Source organism: Phragmites australis, chromosome 5 (genome assembly GCF_958298935.1).
Source record: "Phragmites australis chromosome 5, lpPhrAust1.1, whole genome shotgun sequence".
Taxonomy (NCBI): domain Eukaryota; kingdom Viridiplantae; phylum Streptophyta; class Magnoliopsida; order Poales; family Poaceae; genus Phragmites; species Phragmites australis.
Genome location: NC_084925.1, coordinates 33,952,994 through 33,960,844, shown reverse-complemented (window position 1 = coordinate 33,960,844; position 7,851 = coordinate 33,952,994). Strand labels below are relative to the sequence as shown.

Genomic DNA, 7,851 nt, shown 5'->3' with positions numbered 1-7,851 from the left:
CGAACATGAGGTCAAATGTCCAGAGGATGGGCCTTGATGTTGTGATTTGTAATGGGCCACGACGGGCGTTGTTTCACACGTCTGCGGGATTAGCCTCCTTTTTCTCTTGATCAATTCGACTGAACCCTAGCTCTGATCAACAACCTTTGGCAGTGACTGCTTCAGAACCACGACCGTTGTCTGGCCCTATGATCATCCCATCCAAACATGTTTGCCCTTCTTAAACCTTCATCATGCGGTGTGGGATGGAACGTGGTGGAGCTCAGGGTGGTGGTGGTGGGAGGCATGATGGTGGACCTGGAGGAGCTGTCAGTGGCTTTGATGCAATCAATTGTACTTTCACCCATGGAAAGTTTAGTGGACATGAAGGATTTGAACTTTGGGTTTAGAAACAATGGCTATGGCTATGGAGGTGGCCCTGGTGCTGGTTACTACAATGGATCGTTGAGATTCTAGTTACAGAGTTGTATACGACGAAGGATATGGTGATAGATATGGTGACTTTAGGGGACGTGGCCAAGGCTGGTCGCGTGGTTACATTCTCGATGTGGTTTCAGGACTCGCCACTCTAACTTTGGTGGTCGACACGCTACTAGTATTCCAACACATGCTGGATAGGGAGCCCCACTAGGTGTTGGCCATGTTGTCCCACCAGGTGCTATTGTTGCACCACCAATGCTTGTGTTATCCCACCGGTGACAACAACTACAGTGTGCTGCAATTACTGCTCAACTACTTCTTGCACTTGTGGCTGCTAATGCAGCAACATGGCCGAGCGATGGTGCTACGGGAGGTCCTGTGCCGCCGACGGCACCAAAGGTAGCTGAACTTATTGTTGGAACATCATCAATGATAGCTGAGGCAGCCATGACCAAGGATGGTTATGCGGGTAAGATGAATGAGGAGCAGGAAAGGTGAATGTCAAGTTTTGTTTCAGGTGTTTCCATAAAGGACATGCTACAGTAGATTATTCACCAGTTCTACTGTGTGAAGTTTGTGATATCAATACACAGGTCACACACAAATGTCCCACACTCGAGCAACCAAAACCTATGGACCATACTGTTGGTTATGCTGTTGAGGGCCTTGGCTTTTACCATATTTCCAAGAGAGAGTGACACTAGTCGGACTAAGTTGGGCCATGATGCGGCTTCTAGGCCCAAAATTCTAGCTAGCTCGTGCTCGACTACAACACAGGACAGGAGCACAATCAGCGAGTTTTTTTTACATTTTCTAACTTAAATAATTAAATAAATAGACTTGGAACGAAAAGATTTACAATAATAGACGCCTACCGCCCTCTGAGAGGGCCGCAACCCCCTTAGAGGGCGGTAAGCATGCCACAGTGGGATGGTCAGGTCTTACCGCCCTCTCATTAGGTGGTTAGGCCTTACCACCTGTTGACAAGGCAGGTAGCCTCCGTCATAAACAGTGCCCTGTGATAGACAATACTTAACGTTCAATTTCCCTTACTACCTTCTCTATTTAAAACAGTGATCTTCTCTTACTCAAAAATCCTAGAACTTTTTATATGTGTTCCATAATCCATGTGCAACCCATTTTAATTAGATTCACCTAAAAAGCATGTGTAGAATTTAAACTAAAATTCTCAAAAAATCTACTTCTATAACTTCTAGCAATTGTTAGGGCATCAAATAAATTCCAAAAATCTGGAATAATTCACTAATATTTTTCTTATGTGATGGAATAATTTCTAAAATTATTTTCAGCCTTATTTTTATATATGTTTGAATTCAAATTGAGTTAAAAGAAGAATATCACATGAAATTATAAAAATACATATAAATTAAGCATACAAAGGAACTCACTTTTTTACCATATAACTTAGTGCTGAAAATAATTTTAGAAATTATTTCATCACATAAGAAGAATATTAGTGAATTATTATAAATTTTGGAAATTTATTTGATGCCCTAACAATTGCTGAAAGTTATAAAAGTAGACTTTTTCGGAGACTTTTATTTTAAATTTTATATAGGATTTTTATGTGAATCTAATTAAAATGGGTTGCACATGGATTATGGAACACGTATAAAAAATTTCAGGATTTTTTTGAGTAACAAAAGACTACCGTTTTAAATAGAGAAAATATGAGGGAAAATTGAACATTAAGTACTGCGGTAAGACCTGGCTGTGCCACTGTGGCATGCTTACCACCCTATGAGAGGGCTGCATCCGTTTAGAGGCTCGGTAGGCATTTATTATTATAAATTTTTTCATCTAAAAGCTCCACAATCAGCTGCCCATTCGGCTCATAAGGTTCCGGCCCGGACGTCTAATAAGCGGCTGAATGCGCGTGACTGGCTGGCAAAGCCATGCAACCTCTTCGGCTTTCGGCGCAAAGGCACCACTCCCACCTCTACCCAGGCCCGACCAATCCCAACGCGGTTGGTGAGCGAAAAATACCCGCGCACGGTCCACCAACTTTGCACACCAAACACACCGAACCAAACTACTACGGGCATCTAGACCCCACATGTCATAGTATATGTGTGGACCAAGGCGGGTCGTCGAGGGTGGGAGGGGGCTCGTCCATTGGTCCCACCCCGTAACTCCACCAACCACGCGACCTCGAGGAGTGTGACAGGAGGGGCCAACCGGGGTTTGGGCGAGCCCAACTAAAGCCCCGCACTATCGACCACTTCTTCTCCCCAACCGCTTGTGCGGAACAGAGCCCTCGCCCACCCAACACGAGCCTCAGATCTCTACCGCCTTCGCCGCCGCTTCGTTTGGGTGGAGAGGAGAAGCGGAAGGGAATAGCGGCGAGCGGCAGCTACGAGGGCGTGCTCCTGGGGATGGGCAACCCCCTCCTCGACATCTCCGCCGTCGTCGATGATGCCTTCCTCGCGAAGTACGAGCTCGTCTCGTCCTCCTCCCCGACTGAGCTGCTTTTTCTATGAACAGATCCGAGTGGTTTGGTTAGTTTTGCAGCGTAATCTCACCAGATCCGCAACGGAGACTATAGAGTTCGCCTGTAACTTAAATCATAGATGCATGCACGTGTAGCACGAGACAGAAGTTTGCATGGGACGCTGATCCGAAAATTGTTTAATTGATCAAGTACCACTGCGATCCTCCGGCGCTGTGTTTGCGCTCCAATACCTTGTTACATGGATGTCGCTGTTGGTCCTCCAATCTTACACTTTATCACGCTAGATCTCCAAATCTGGGTGGTCCATATGACTGCCTGCGTTGCAGTTGGTGGCATTAATGCCATGATGTTGCTTAATTATTGTTACTCGTTTGGCGATTTGGTGTTTTAATCATGATATGATACTGACATACTTCTCCCTCCTCTGTTTTAGGTATGACATCAAGCTGAACAATGCCATTCTCGCAGAGGAGAAGCACTTGCCTATGTAAGCATATGGACAGTATTGCCTGTAAATATATTGATGTCATTATTTTTGCAAGTTTTTTGTTGCCAAAGTGTGACCGGTTATTCGTTTAAATGGCACACAAAAGACATGTAATCACTTTTCTATTGTGTACAGTTGTACGTTATTTCTTAACAAAGTGTTTTTTCTGCAGGTATGATGAGTTGGCTAGCAAGGACAATGTTGAATATATTGTCGGAGGTAATGTTTCTTAACCTGTGCATGTAATATTGCAATTCATAAAGTGGTACAGCTTGGTGACTCTTATGTTATTGTTTCATCTTCGTTATTTTTATTCTTACAGGAGCCGCCCAGAACTCCATCAGAGTTGCCCAAGTGAACTCTGAGTTTGCCAAAATTTAAAAAATAGAAACTATAGCTAGAACTATTTTTTACTGTATACCATGGTTTGCAGTGGATGCTGCAAATTCCTGGTGCAACAAGTTACATGGGATGCATCAGAACAAACAAGTTTGGTGAGGAAATGAAGAAGAATGCACAAGCTGCAGGAGTTATTGTTAGTTCTAAAGCTCTATTTCTTCATATCATTTGATGCAGTTATTTTCTGCTTTTTTTTGGTTAATTGACTAATGTGGCCTTGATCTTGTCACATACTCATTCAGGCTCATTACTATAAGGACGAGACTGCTCCTATAGGCACATGTGTTGTCTGTGTTGGTGGTGGTGAAAGGTTGTCTAAATACCATTTATGTGATTTTGATGCATAACTTTTATTGTTGGTAGCAAGAGTTTTTTGTTGTGTCTAATGAATATTAAAGAGGATTATGGCATGATTCTGATAATGTATATTCATGTGATTCTCCGCTTCTTGAGTCTGTTAACTCAAGTTGTGATAGCTTGGATTTTGATTGCATCATCACTAGCATGTAGAATTTGTGGCTCATAATTTTACCAGTGCAACAATGTTAGAGCGGCAATTGCATAAATTAGATTATGTGAATTTTTGCATAAATAAGTTGATATCTAAACATGTTGACTTTTTGTTATGCTGTTGTCTTTTTTGTTCATCCTATCTCCACTTTACGCATCAAAATTAGATCAGTGATTGCATTTTTTTGGCCTTCTGCATTACATGCTAACACTAGTTATCTGACAACTCTGTCCGTATGACTTGTTCTATGCTGCAGTGGCATACGCAAAATGCATAACTTCTGGAAAAGGTGTTGGATGGTTTTCCAAGCTTTTTTTTGCCAAAAAAGCAAGCCATAACACTATTAACATTAGATGTTCATAGTTGTTAGATTAAATGCTATCCTAGTATTATATGTTATGTGTTAATGAAATCAAGTTGTTTCTCTATCCTGTCATTTCACAATATTTTGATTGTCAACACTTTCTTCTGCAAGAATATCAATTATTTCTTTCTGTAACCAGGTCACTGATTGCAAATTTGTCGACGGCAAACTGTTACAAGTCTAAGCATCTAAAGAGACCAGAGAACTGGGCGCTAGGTACAATAGAGCCCTTGTTGCTAAAACCATATTGTCAATTTGCTGGGGGAATATATGTACGCCGAATTTGAATTGAAATTCTGAAGTTACTTAATACTATACAAATTGTGCAAGCTTTTCTGTTGGTATGTTTACGTCAGATGAATATGGATTACTTTAGTGGTTGCAAAATATTAATTCAATTATATCATTAGATCAGAGCAACATCAGTCTTTGCATATTTTGGAGTACTCTAGCAAATGGCCCTACTAGTCTACTACCATTGTCCATTTATTGTGGAGAAGATGATTTGTTACTCTTGTTTCAATTGCACTGATGAAATAAATCAATACATTGTTTCGTGATCTGCACGAACGGATTTGACTTGTGGCTAACAAATTTTTTGGCCAAAATGTTTTAGCCTTGACAAATCCATCACCTTTATTTGAGCTCTATTTATAAATTGAGTTGGATTTTTTCTTGACAATTATACCATTATTGATGATAGTTGAGAAAGCAAAATACATTTATATTGCTGGTTTCTTCCTTACGGTGTCGCCTGATTCCATTCAGCTAGTTGCTGAACATGCTGCAGCAAATAACAAGGTAAAAGTTTATTACAAAAATGTCTCTTTGAATTGGTTGCTAGAGTTTATTGACCATGATATTTACAAATGTTTCTAATGAACCTCTCTGCTCCTTTCATCTGTGAGTTTTTCCGTGATGCCCAAGAGAAAGTTCTCCCATAAGTGTTTTCTTCTGTAGTTCTGTACTACAACACTCAATGTTTTGAACTTCATTTGAGGCCCTAGATAGCAACTCAAGTAAAAAATACATAAAGGAATGTGCATTCTTGTCAAGACATTTTCATATGTTTTCCATATGCTAATCTTCTTAGGGCCTGATGTGTGCTTCACTGTACATTTACTTGCTACTGATCACCGATATAGGTATGTTGACTACATCTTTGGAAATGAAACTGAGTCAAAGATCTTCGCTAAAGTCCGTGGATGGGAGGTGATTACTGATTAGTCCTTTATACTCCTATAATATTTATTTTTGGTGATTGTGCTACTGACTAATTACATGTGATAAATTGTAGACCGAGAATATTGAGGAGATTGCTTTGAAGATCTCCCAACTGCCTTTGGCTTCAGGCAAGCAAAAGAGGATTGTTGTTATTATTCAAGGCGCTGATCCAATGGTCGTGGCTAAGGATGGAAAGGTATATGTTCTTGTCAGTTTGATGCTTAACGTTTATAATGTGTGCTATTTTAATCATAGAGTTTGATCACAGATGCACAGGCTTTGAGAACCTAGTTTGAATTTAATATTCATATTTTTTGCTCCATTTTCTTCAAATATATAGGCTTTTGCATGTTGGACATGGAATAAAGTATGATAAACTCCTCCGATGCATCTTGTTGTTAAAGCGCTTACAGTTTCCATCCCCCCCCCCCCCCTTGCATCAAACCTGTCTTTGCACTTGCGGTTCTACTTTGAAACTTGGAAGTTGGATGCACTTTTGGAAACCAAATTGTTTGCCTAACAGTTATTTGCTTGTCCAAAGATCCAAAGATGTTGCATCTGTAGTTTTTCTTTTATCATCAAATAAAGAATTGACGTCAACTATCTTGAGTATTTTAGAACTTCATGTAGCATTTAGTCCAAGCATTAACTTGAATATGTTGTTGAACTAATTATTATGTTGTAATAGGTGAAAACATTCCCTGTGATCCTATTGCCCAAGGAGAAGCTTGTTGACACCAACGGTGCAGGTATATATCTCTTAGCGTTAAGCCGTTAAGAGTTTATTTCTGTTCGACTTTTTCCTCAAATGCTTGTCAGTGTTTTCTAAGAGGGCTTCTTAATAATGTTCATCATTAAATACTATAGATCCCTTCTAGGATATCTAAGTGTAGGCTACTAGGTTGTAGTATGATTTTCTTCACACTGACAAGTATCTCATCATTCTTATTTTGTATTCTTTGTATTATGTGGTAAATCAAATTTGGAATACTTAATAGTCATATATGTTCCGGCAAACATGCAATAAACTAGCAACTACACACGTGTTTTACACACATGTAATCAATCTATTATATAACAATATATGAAAGGTAGATATTGGATGTCTAGGTATGTAAGACAAATAATGAAAGATTGAATATATTTTTAGAATATATGGAAGACAAATATTGAACGTCTAGATAGGCAAGACAATTAACGTGAGATTAAGTGTATGTTTGGAAAGAGAAAATGCGAGAATCTTTACACGGTGACCATTTAATCAACTTGGATGGACGGTAGAGATTGTTCAGTTTTATCATAACTTATGCATTTTATAGAAGTATAGATGGGGCTACAAGCCTGCAACAGTTGTACTGTAACTTCAAATTTGGATTGTCCAAAAAAAAAACTGCAAATTTGTATACCTAAGCTTCTCAACATTCTATTTGCATCCTGATAAGCAACTCCTTTGTTCCTAGGTGATACTTTCGTTGGAGGCTTCCTCTCACAGTTGGTTCAAGGGAAGAGCATTGAAGACAGCGTGAGGGCTGGTTGCTACGCGGCAAACGTTATCATCCAGCGCTCTGGCTGCACTTACCCTGAGAAGCCTGACTTCAACTAGAACTAATTCAACCGCATCATGGGAGGTTCTGCTATAGGCACACTTATTATTCGTTTCGGTGTGTTCTCCCTGTATTTTTCCGAGGCTTTTTTTTCCCTAATCCGGCCAATACTTTTGCCGTGATGTTATTCGAGAACTATAAACTTGGTTTGTCTTTGTATAAGGCACGATTGCCAGTATGATGTACTGCTTCCCTGTTTGCAATGAGCTGATTGGGTGAAGTAGTAATATATCTTATCTATGCATCTTTTGTTATTCTATCTCTTTTAAAAAAAAATCTGAGGAATTGATCTGGTTTTTATGAAAGGACGTCCAGCACGTCTACCATCATTTCGGCCAAATTTTGGTAGATTATATCCCAGCAGAAGGC

At 39.9% G+C, this 7,851-nt stretch overlaps 1 pseudogene; it reads left to right on the top strand.

Moving 5' to 3' along the window:
* The first annotated feature begins 285 nt into the window (after window positions 1-285).
* LOC133918005 (adenosine kinase 2-like) lies at window positions 286-7,481 on the top strand (annotated as a pseudogene).
* Window positions 7,482-7,851: the final 370 nt, after the last annotated feature.